Source organism: Oncorhynchus keta, chromosome 26 (genome assembly GCF_023373465.1).
Source record: "Oncorhynchus keta strain PuntledgeMale-10-30-2019 chromosome 26, Oket_V2, whole genome shotgun sequence".
Lineage (NCBI taxonomy): Eukaryota > Metazoa > Chordata > Actinopteri > Salmoniformes > Salmonidae > Oncorhynchus > Oncorhynchus keta.
Genome location: NC_068446.1, coordinates 6859407 through 6871547, shown reverse-complemented (window position 1 = coordinate 6871547; position 12141 = coordinate 6859407). Strand labels below are relative to the sequence as shown.

The following is a 12141-nucleotide window of genomic DNA, read 5'->3' as shown; positions in this document are numbered from 1 at the left end:
AAGTGACTAAGCAACAGGATAGATTAATAGACAGTAGCAGCAGTGGATGTGGCGAGTGTGAAAGTGTGTGTGTGTATGTGGCATCAGTTTGCATGTTGTGTGTGTGTGTGTGTGTGTGTGTGTGGGGGGCGGGGTAAGAGTCCAGTGTGTGTGCCTACAGTCAGTATAAAAAAGGGTAAATGCAGGTAGTAAGTGTGAATTATACACGTGTGAAATGGAAATGTGTTTCGGAGAGTGGGATCACGGCCAGGGATCAGCCATTATTGACAGCAACCCTGGAGCGATTGGGGTTTCCTTGCTCAAGGGCACATCAACACCTTTTTCACCTAGATGGCTCTGGGATTCTCTCTTAACCGCTAGGCTACCAGACACCCTGGGTAACCATTTGATGAGCTATTTAGCACTCTTGTTTAGCAGTCATGGCCTGTGGGAAAAGCTGTTCAGGGTCCTGCTGGTTCAAGCGTTGATGCAGCACTCAATGGTGCAGCTGTAGAACTTTTTGAAGATCTGAGGGCCCATGCCAAATCTTTCCAGCCTTCTGAGGAGGAAGAGGTGTGGGTGTGTTTTGACCATGTTAGTTCATTAATGATGTGGGTACCGAGGAACTTGAAGCTCTCAACCCGCTTCACTACAGTACCGTCCATGTGGATGGGAGCGTGCTCGCCCCTCCATTTCCTGTAGTCTACGATCATCCCCTTTGTCTTGCTGACGTTGAGGGAGAGGTTGTTGTCCTGGCACCACACTGCCAGGTCTCGGACCTCCTCTTATTGACTGCATCATCATTGTCAGTGATCAGTCCTACCACCGGCGCGTCGTCAGCAAACTCGATGATGGTGTTGGAGTTGTGTGAACAGGAAGTACTGGAGGGGACTAAGCACACACCCCTGAGGGGACCCCGTGTTGATGGCCAGTGTGGCAGATATATTGTTGCCTACCCTCACCGCCAGGGCCTAAAATAAATGTTTTGGTCCTCCAGCCACTGCGGCAGTTAGATTTTTAAAATCAACCAGCCACTCACATTTTTTAACAGACAAAATATTTTTGGTCTGTTAAAAAGTGCATTCGGAAAGTATTCAGACCCCTTTACTTTTTTCACATTTTGTTTCGTGACAGCATTATTCTAAAATGGATTAAATAATTTTTTCCCCCTCAATCTACACACAATTCCCCATAATGACAAAGCAAAACACTGTATCACATCTACATAAGTATTCAGTCCCTTTACTCAGTACTTTGTTGAAGCACCTTTGGCAGCGATTACAGCCTCGAGTCCACATGGGTATGACACTACAAGCTTGGCACACCTGTATTTGGGGAGTTTCTCCCATTCTCGCAGATCCTCTCAAGCTCTGTCAGGTTGGATGGGGAGCAGGATGCACCTGAGCTCAATTTCAAGTCTCATAGCAAAGGGTCTGAATACTTATGTAAATAAGGTATCTGTTTTTTTTATTTGCAATAAATTTGCTAAGACTTCTAAAAAACTATTTTTTCTTTGCTATTGGGTTTTGTGTGTAGATTGATGTGGAAAAACATGTATTTAATACATTTTAGAACAAGGTTGAAACATAGCAAAATGTGGAAAAAGCACTGTTCATACAAATACACACAAAAAAACAGATGACCATGCTTTACATTTGACATTTTATTCATTTAGCAGACTTACACGTTAAGATAGCTAGGTGGGACATTTAATTTCATTTGAGCCAAACGTATCAGACGAGACCAAATGTTCAGCTGCCCCTTAAAGGGCACGAGGTGACAGTGGTAATGGGGCAACTCGAGTCATGTCACCTGTGTCTGTGTGAGATTTGGGATCTGACTAGGGCATCTCTTTACTATTATTTGAAGCAGCAGATTCAAACTACAGTTGAAAAACAACTGAGCTTGTGAACAAAATGTAAATAGCCAAGAACGAGGAATTAGACCAACTTTTATGCCTGTGTGCAGCTCTTCCAAAAATGTATCTATCAGCACTTCATTCAGAGTGCACAGCTCTCCTGCCAGGCAGATTTGTGTTTGTATTTGTAATTCTTTGCGCGATTAGCAGCTATGAAACAAAACAGCAGAAATACTTTGAAAACAGCTACTGCAGAATTGTTCTACTATAAATCGTACATGTGCTTCTATTTGACTTTTGACTATTTTTATTCACAAATGTAATGCTCGCAATGTAGAACCCTGCAAATCGACCACCCGCCAACGTGGCTGGTGAAATAGACATTCTTATCTGCCAATACCTACATTTACCTGCATTTGGCAGGTGGTGAGTGTTCATTTTATGCCCTGCTCACCGCCTGTGGGAGGAGCACCAGCTGTTCCGGAAGTCCAGGATCCAGTTGCAGAGAGAGTTGTTCAGTCTCAGGATCCTGAGCTTGGTGATGAGCTTGGAGGGGACTATGGTATTGAATGCTGAGCTGTAGTCAATGAAAAGCAGTCTCACATACATTGGGGCAAAAAAGTATTTAGTCAGCCACCAATTGTGCAAGTTTTCCCACTTAAAAATGTGAGAGAGGCCTGTAATTTTCATCATAGGTACACTTCAACTATGACAGACAAAATCCAGAAAATCACATTGAAGGATTTTTTATGAATTTATTTGCAAATTATGGTGGAAAATAAGTATTTGGTCAATAACAAAAGTCTTTTTTTTATCTCAATACTTTGTTATATACCATTTGTTGGCAATGACAGAGGTCAAATGTTTTCTGTAAGTCTTCACAAGGTTTTCACACACTGTTGCTGGTATTTTGGCCCATTCCTCCATGCAGATCTCCTCTAGAGCAGTGATGTTTTGGGGCTGTTGCTGGACAACACAGACTTTCAACTCCCTCCAAAGATTTTCTATGGGGTTGAGATCTGGAGAATGGCTAGGCCACTCCAGGACCTTCAAATGCTTCTAACGAAGCCACTCCTTTGTTGCCCGGGCGGTGTGTTTGGGATCATTGTCATGCTGAAAGACCCAGCCACGTTTCATCTTCAATGCCCTTGCTGATGGAAGGAGGTTTTCACTCAAAATCTCACGATACATGGCCCCATTCAATCATTTCTTTACACGGATCAGTTGTCCTGGTCCCTTTGCAGAAAAACAGCCCCAAAGCATGATGTTTCCACCCCTATGCTTCACAGTAGGTATGGTGTTCTTTGGATGCAACTCAGCATTCTTTGTCCTCCAAACACGACGAGTTGAGTTTTTACCAAAAAGTTATATTTTGGTTTCATCTGACCATATGACATTCTCCCAATCTTCTTCTGGATCATCCAAATGCTCTCTAGCAAACTTCAGTCGGGCCTGGGCATGTACTGGCTTAAGCAGGGGGACACGTCTGGCACTGCAGGATTTGAGTCCCTGGCGGCGTAATGTGTTACTGATGGTAGGCTTTGTTACTTTTGTTGCTCCCACAGTTGATTTCTTCAAACCAAGCTGCTTGCTTATTGCAGATTCAGTCTTCCCAGCCTGGTGCAGGTCTACAATTTTGTTTCTGGTGTCCTTTGACAACTCTTTGGTCTTTGCCATAGTGGAGTTTGGAGTGTGACTGGTTGAGGTTGTGGACAGGTGTCTTTTATACTGATAACAAGTTCAAACAGGTGCCATAAATACACGTAACGAGTGGAGGACAGAGGAGCCTCTTAAAGAAGAAGTTACAGGTCTGTGAGAGCCAGAAATCTTGCTTGTTTGTAGGTGACCAAATACTTATTTTCCACCATAATTTGCAAATAAATTCATTAAAAATCCTATAATGTGATTTTCTGGATTTTCTTTCCTCATTTTGTCTGTCATAGTTGAAGTGTACCTATGATGAAAATTGCAGGCCTCTCTCATCTTTTTAAGTGGGAGAACTTGCACAATTGGTGGCTGACTAAATACTTTTTTGCCCCACTGTAGGTTTTCCTTTTGTCCAGGTGGGAAAGGGCCGTGTGGAGTGCAATTGAGATTGCATCATCTGTGGATCGGTTGGGGCGGTATGGAGTGGGTCTAGGGTTTCCGGGATGATGGTGTTGACGTGAGCCATGACCAGCCTTTCAAAGCACTTCATGACTACCGACATGAGTGCTACAGGGCGGTTGTCATTTTGGGAGGTTACCTTCGCTTTCTTGGCACAGGGACTATATGGTGGTGTGCTTGAAACATGTAGGTATTATAGACTCAGTCAGGGAGAGGCTGAAAATGTCAGTGAAGACACTTGCCAGTTGGTCCTCGCATGCTCTGAGAACACGTCCTGGTAATCCGTCAGGAACAGCTCGTACTCTCATGCATGCTTCAGTGTTGCTTGCCTCGAAGCGAGCATGAAAGACATTTAGCTCATCTGGTAGGCTCTTGTTACTGGGCAGTTCACGGCTGGATTTCCCTTTGTAGTCCGTAATAGTTTGCAAGCCCTGCCACATCCGATGAGTGTCAGTGCCAGTGTAATAGGATTCAATCTTAGTCCTGTATTGACACTTTGCCTGTTTGATGCTTCATCCAAGGGCATAGCGGGATTTATTATAAGTTTATAAGCTTCCGGATTAGTGTCCCACTCCTTGAAAGTGTCAGCTCTAGCTTTTAGCTTGGTCCGAATGTTGCCTGTAATCCATAGCTTCTGGTTGGGATATGTACGTACGGTCACTGTGGGGGGGGGGGATGTCGGTCAATGCACTTATTGATGAAGCCGGTGACAGAAGTGGTATACTCCTCAATGCCATTGAATGAATCCCTCACAACTGCAGACCACATGTAACCACGCCAGCCCAAGACGTCCACATCCAGCTTCTTCACTTGTGGAATCATTTGAGACCAGCCACCCGGACAGCAGATGAAACAGGAGTATTTCTGTCTGTAATAAAGCCCTTTTGTGGAGAAAAAACAATTCTGATTGGCTGGGCCTGGTTCCCCAGTGGTTGGGCCTTGCTGCCAAGTGGGTGGGCCTATGCCGTCCCAGGTTGCGCCCCTGCCCAATCATGTGGAATCCATAGATTAGGGCCTAATGAATGTATTTCAATTGACTGATTTCCTTATATGAACTGTAACTCAGTAAAATCGTTGAAATTGTTACATATTGCATATTTTTGTTCAGAATAGTATGTAATTTTCAACAACCATGACAAGCATCTATAAGAAGACAAATGGCAAGAAAGCACAGAGGAAAATGTATAGCCTAAACCAGGCCGGCTCAGGACAGACGGGAGACTCTAGCGGCTCAGGACAGACGGGAGTCCCTGGCGGCTCAGGACAGACGGGAGTCCCTGGCGGCTCAGGACAGACGGGAGTCCCTGGCGGCTCAGGACAGACGGGAGTCCCTGGCGGCTCAGGACAGACGGGAGTCCCTGGCGGCTCAGGACAGACGGGAGTCCCTGGCGGCTCAGGACAGACGGGAGTCCCTGGCGGCTCAGGACAGACGGGAGCACCTGTAGGGATGAGACGGAGAGACAGCCTGGTGGAGGGGGCTGCCACCGGAGGGCTGGTGCGTGGAGGTGGCACCGGATAGACGAGACCGTGAAGACGCACTGGAGATCTTGAGCACCGAGCCTGCCCAACCTTACTTGGTTGAATGCTCCCCGTAGCCAGGCCAGTGCGGCGAGGTGGAATAGCCCGCACTGGGCTGTGCTGGCGAACCGGGGACACCATGTGTAAGGCTGGTGCCATGTATGCCGGCCCGAGGAGACGCACTGGAGACCAGATGCGTAAAGCCGGCTTCATGGCACCTGGCTCGATGCCCACTCTAGCTAGCCAGGCCGATACGATGAGCTGGAATGTACTTAACCGGGCTATGCACATGCACCGGGGACACAGTGCGCTTCACCGCATAACACGGTGCCTGCCCGGTTCCTCTCTCTCTCCGGTAAGCACAGGAAGTTGGCGCAGGTCTCCTACCTGGCTTCGCCACACTCCCTGTGTGCCCCCCCAAGGAATTTTTGGGGCTGCCTCGTGCTTCCAGCCACGCTGCCGTGCTGCCTCCTCCTCTCTGCTTTCGCTGCCTCCATCTCTGCTTTGGGGCGGCGATATTCCCCTGGCTGTGCCCAAGGTCCTTCGCCGTCCAGAATCTCCTCCCAAGTCCATGAGTCCTGCATTCTTTTCCGCTGCTTGTGCTGGCCGTTACCACGCTGCTTGGTCCATTGTTGGTGGGTTATTCTGTCACGATCGTCGTAGTGAGGAGACCAAAGCGCAGCGTGATGTGAATACATCTTTAATGAAAAGACGGAAAAAACACAAAGTACACTAAAACTAACTAACTAACTAACTAACAAGACGAAAGTGACTGCTAAAGAAACACTCTGCTAACAAGCAACATAACATAGACAATAACCCACGAACCACAATACAAAACAGGCTGCCTAAATATGGTTCCCAATCAGAGACAACGACAAATACCCACTGATTGAGAAACATTTCAGGCCAAAACACATAGAGTAGACAAACTAGATATACAACATAGAATGCCCACTCCTATCACACCCTGACCAAACAAAACATAGAAACAAACAACGCAAATCATGGTCAGAGTGTGACAGGTTCGGAGGTCTGAAGTGATAATTGGTTATATTTCCTCGCTGTCAGCATTTGCAAACAATAGTCCTCTATCTATCTTTTTTGGAATTTTCAATGATCCCTGTCGAGCTTTCATTTCGGTGATTATTAGTGAGCTGGACACAGTCAAGAAATTGTACAGTGCCTTCAGAAAGTATTCACACACCTTGCCTTTTTCCACATGTTGTTGTGTTACAGCCAGAATTTAAAATGAGTTCAATTAAGATTTTATGTCACTGATCTACACGCAATTCCCCATAATGCCAAAGTGGAATGTTGTTTTAACTAGTTTTTAACAAATTAATAGAAAATAAGAAGCTGAAATTTCTTGAGTCAATAAGTCATCAACACCTTTTTTTAATGAAAAGCCTAAATAAGTACAAGGGTAAAAATGTGCTTAACAAGTCACATAATAAGTTGCATGGACTCACTCTGTGTGCAATAATAGTGGTTAAGATGATTGTTGACTGTACCACACACACATCTTTTAGATCCATCAGTCAAGAAGTAAACTTCAAGCACAGATTCAACCCACAAAGACCAAGGAGGTTTTCCAATGCTTTGCAAAGAAGGGCACTTATTGGAAAGATGGGTGACAATGAAAATAGCAGACACTGAATATGCCTGTGACCATGGTCAAGTTAACAATCACGCTTTGGATGGTGTATCAATACACCCAGTCAATACAAAGATACAGGTGTCCTTCCTAACTCAGTTGCCGGAAAGGATGGAAACTGCTCAGAGATTTCACCATGAGGCCAATGGTGACTTTAAAACAGTTACAGAGTTTAATGGCTGTGACAGGAGAAAACTGAGGGAGGATCAACAACATTGTAGTTACTCCACAATACCAACCTAAATGACAGAGGGAAAAGAAGGAAGCTTGTACAGAAAACAAACGTGCATCCTGTGTGCAATAAGGCACTAAAGTAATACTGCAAAAAATGTGGCAAATAAATTCTCTTTTTGTCCTGAAGTACAAAGCGTTATGTTTGGGTCCAATCCAACACAACACATCCCTGAGTACCACTCTTCACATTTTCAAGCATAGTGTTGGCTGCATCATGTTATGGGTATGCTTGTCATCTAGGCAAGGAGGACTAGGGAGTTATTCAGGATAAAAAATAAATGTAATAGAGCTAACCACATAGGCAAAATCCTATAGGAAAACCTGGTTCAGTCTGCTCCCAACAGACACTGGGAGACAAATTCACCTTTCAGCAGTACAATAACCTAAAACTCAAGGCCAAATACACTGGAGTTGCTTACCAAGACAACATGTAGTGTTCCTGAGTGGCCTGGCTACAGTTTTGACTTAAATTGGCTTGACAATCTATGGCAAAACCTGAAAATGGTCTTGGCTGTCTAGCAATGATCAACAACCAACTTGACAGAGGATTTTAAAAATCAAATGTTGTACAATCCAGGTATGCAAAGCTCCTAGACTCACAGCTGTAATCGCTGCCAAATGTGATTCTAACATATATTGACTCAGAGGGTTGAACACTTATCTAATCAAGATACACTAAATGACCAAAAGTATGTGGACACCTGCTCGTCGAACATCTCATTCCAAAATCATGGCATTAATATGGAGTTGGTCCCCCCTTTGCTGCAAGGCTTTCCACTAGGCGTTGGAACATTCCTGCGGGACTTGCTTCCATTCAGCCACAAGAGCAATAGTGAGGTCGGGCACTGATGTTGGGCGATTAGGCCTGGCTCACAGTCGCCGTTCCAATTCATCCCAAAGGTGTTTGATGGGGTTGAGGTCAGGGCTCTGTGCAGGCCTGTCAAGTTCTTCCACACCGATCTCGACAAACCATTTCTGTATGGACCTCACTTTGTGCACGGTGGTATTGTCATGCTGAAACAGGAAAGAGCCTCCCCCTGTGGAAGCACAGAACCGTCTAGGGGCGGCAGGGTAGCCTAGTGGTTAGAACATTGGACTAGTAACCGAAAGGTTGCAAGTTCAAATCCCCGAGCTGACAAGGTACAAAATCTGTCGTTCTGCCCCTGAACAGGCAGTTAACCCACTGTTCCTAGGCCGTCATTGAAAATACGAATTTGTTCTTAACTGACTTGCCTGGTAAAATAAAATAAAATATGCTGCAGTGTTAAGATTTCCCTTCATTGAAACTAAGGTGCCTAGCCAGAACCATGAAAAACAGCCCCAGACCATAAATTCCTCCTCCACCAAACTTTACAGTTGGCACTATGCATTCGTGCAGGTAGCATTTTCCTGGCATCTACCAACCCAGATTTGTCCATCAGACTGCCAGATGCTGAAGCGTGAGTCATCACTCCAGAGAACACGTTTCCACTGCTCCAGAGTCCAATGGCAGCAAGCTTTACACCACTCTAGCCAACGCTTGGCATTGCTCATGGTAATCTTAGGCTTGTGCGTGGCTGTCCGGCCATGGAAACCCATTTCATGAAGCTCCAGAAGAACAGTTCTTGTGCTGACGTTGCTTCCAGAGGCAGTTTGGAGCTCGGTAGTAAGTGTTGCAACGCTACATGATTCAGCACTCGCTGGTCCTGTTCTGTGAGCTTGTGTATCCTTACTACTTTGTGGCTGAGCAGTTGTTGCTCCTAGACGTTTCCACTTCACAACAACAGCACTGACAGTTGACCGGTGCAGCTCCAGCAGGGCAGAAAATGGATGAACTGACTTGTTGGAAAGGTTGCATCCTATGAAAGTCACTGAGCTCTACAGTAAGGCCATTCTTCTGCCAATGTTTGTCTATGGAGATTGCATGGCTGTGTGCTCGATTTTATACACCTGTCAGCAATGGCTGTGGCTGAAATAGCCGAATCCACTCATTTGAAGGAGTGTCCACATACTTGTGTATATATAGTGTTTATTAGTGTTTTATTTTTCATATATAAACAAAATATATAATTTTTCTTCCACTTTGACATGACAGAGTATTGTGTGTGTATCGTTGACAAAAATTTGACAATGAAATACATTTGAATCCCATTTTGTAACATAACCTAATGTGTAAAAAGTATAGCGATGTGAATGTGAATTTGAGGGCACTGTAGGTACATTATTTCTACACAGTTTCAGTCATTTTAAAGTACAAACCACCCGTGGGCCGGATAAGTTTGATACCTCTGCCCTACACAGAGTACCAAAGAAAAGCTGTTTGTTACATAACCGTCAATGTCATGTTGCTTTTTATTGAGCGCTAAATCAATAACTACTCATGTAAGACTGCCGTCATTGTGGTGAACACTAGCTAGTATACCCATCCATCCAAAACACTTTTCAATTCCCCAGTCATTGTTGTTAGCATGTCACTCAAGGGATTGCTGAGAAAATGCTACAACATTACAGAGTATCTTTGATTTTCTCTCTTTCTCTCCCTGTCCTTGAAGATGAACTGCTGTTGCTTGACCAAATCCTCAGACGCTACTGACTCGTACTACTCCGAATAGAGTGAGGCAGCTACCCACCCAACTGCTGCCGACTAGACACTGCCCCTGTAGCCAGGATCAGGCACGGCTCAGTGCTGTTCAGGTGAGACTATGGCTGCCAATAGTTCAATATTCCCTATATAGTGCACTACTTTTGACAAGGGCTCATAAAGTTCTGGTCAAAAGTAGTGTACTAGATAAGGAATAGGGTGCCATTTGGGATGCATACCATAAACGTAATAGGGTGAGACACCCACAAAGGGATACCAAACAATAGTCCAGATGTACCTGTTTTTTGTGCCATTGTTTTCCCCATGAATAAAAGGGATAGAAAAGACAAAGCAAAAACCTATATTTGTTACACCCTCTTCACTCACGTCCTCAAAAACCTTACATTTATCTAAAGAAAAATGCAAATACAGTTGAAGTCGGAAGTTTACACACACTTAGGTTGGAGTCATTAAAACTCGTTTTTCAATCACTCCACAAATTGCTTTCTAACAAACTATAGTTTTGGCAACTCGGTTGGACATCTACTTTGTGCATGACACAAGTAATTTGTCCAACAATTGTTTACAGACAGATTATTTCACTTATAATTCACTGTATCACAATTCCAGTGGGTCATAAGTTTACATACACTAAGTTGACTGTGCTTTTAAACAGCTTGGAAAATTCCAGAAAATGATGTCATGGCTTTAGAAGCTTCTGATAGACTAATTGACATCATTTGAGTCAATTGTAGGTGTACCTGTGGACGTATTTCAAGGCTTACCTTCAAACTCATTGCCTCTTTGCTTGACATCATGGGAAAATCAAAAGAAATCAGCCAAGACCTCAGAAACAAAATTGTAGAACTCTATAAGTCTGGTTCATCCTTGGGAGCAATTTCCAAATGTCTGAAGGTACCACGTTCATTTGTACAAACAATAGTACGCAAGTATAAACACCATGGGACTGTAATAAAGCTTTGTATCCTAGAGATGAACGTACTTTGGTGTGAAAAGTGCAAATCAATCCCAGAACAGACCTTGTGAAGATGATGGAGGAAACAGGTACAAAGTATCTATGTCCACAGTAAATCGAGTCCTATATCGACATAACCTGAACGGCCGCTCAGGAAGGAAGAAGCCACTGCTCCAAAACCACCATAAAAAAGCCAGACTATGGTTTGCAACTGCACATGGGGACAAAGATGGTACTTTTTGGATAAATGTCCTCTGGTCTGATGAAACAAAAATAGAACTGTTTGGCCATAATGACCATTGTTTTGTTTGGAGGAAAAAGGGGAGTCATGCATTTCTCTTTCTGTTTTGGTGAGCCGAAGAACACCATCCCAACCGTGAGCAGTTTATAAGGTGCTTGTTTAATAAAAATACAAGTGATTTCTAGCACATGAGGTGAAAACTGCTGATTGAGTTCAAACATGTGATTGATTATTTTGATTATCTTTTCAAGATTTCTGGTAATAGGTGGCGAGCTGTTGATAGTTAATTAACACGGGAGTGGCTAGTAGCAGCCTAGTGGTTAGAGCGTTGGGCCAGTAACCGAAAGATTGCAGGATCAAATCCCCAGATGACAAGGTAAAAACCAGTCGTTCTGCCCCTGAACAAGGCAATTAACCAACTGTTCCCCAGTAGGCTGTCATTGTGAATAAGAATTTATTCTTAACTGTTAAATACGCTAGCAGTGACATCGTCAGTCTTAAAGGTGAATAATTCATATTAAACTGTTTTCCGATCAACAAAAATGTAATTGTTGTATTGTGCTGGAACTTATGACAAACTATAATGTATTGGGGTCAATTAAGAAAAAAAATGACTAATAGGATTCTGAATGGGGTGACAAAACACGACAAGATGTATGCCTTTTGATTTACAGTAGGGGAAAAAGTAGTCCAATAGGATTCTGATAGAGGTGACAGAATATCCTATTGGAAAATCACTAATCCTATAGGATATTTTCACTAGGGGAGGACTAAGGACTTTGTCCTGTTATGGTTCAGTCATACATGGGTCTGGTCATGTTGTCAGGAAAACATTGTGGCCATAATGACAGCTGGTGTTGGAAACAGAGGCTGTTACATGTAATTAAAGCCATGTCATTAATGCTGTAATCTAATCTCCCCTCTCCTTGGTGACAGCCATAGTGGGGTCCATGTACACATGTTGTTACCTGGCCAAAAGCGTCTGCTGAGATGTTTTGTTGAACATACAATA

The 12141-nt window shown here is 44.0% G+C and overlaps 1 protein-coding gene across 1 annotated transcript in view; it reads right to left on the bottom strand.

The window, feature by feature from the left end:
- The window catches only part of LOC118358877 (protein O-linked-mannose beta-1,2-N-acetylglucosaminyltransferase 1-like), a 116192-nt gene that overhangs the window by 70498 nt on the left and 33553 nt on the right, over positions 1 to 12141 (bottom strand). The window lies entirely within an intron of this gene.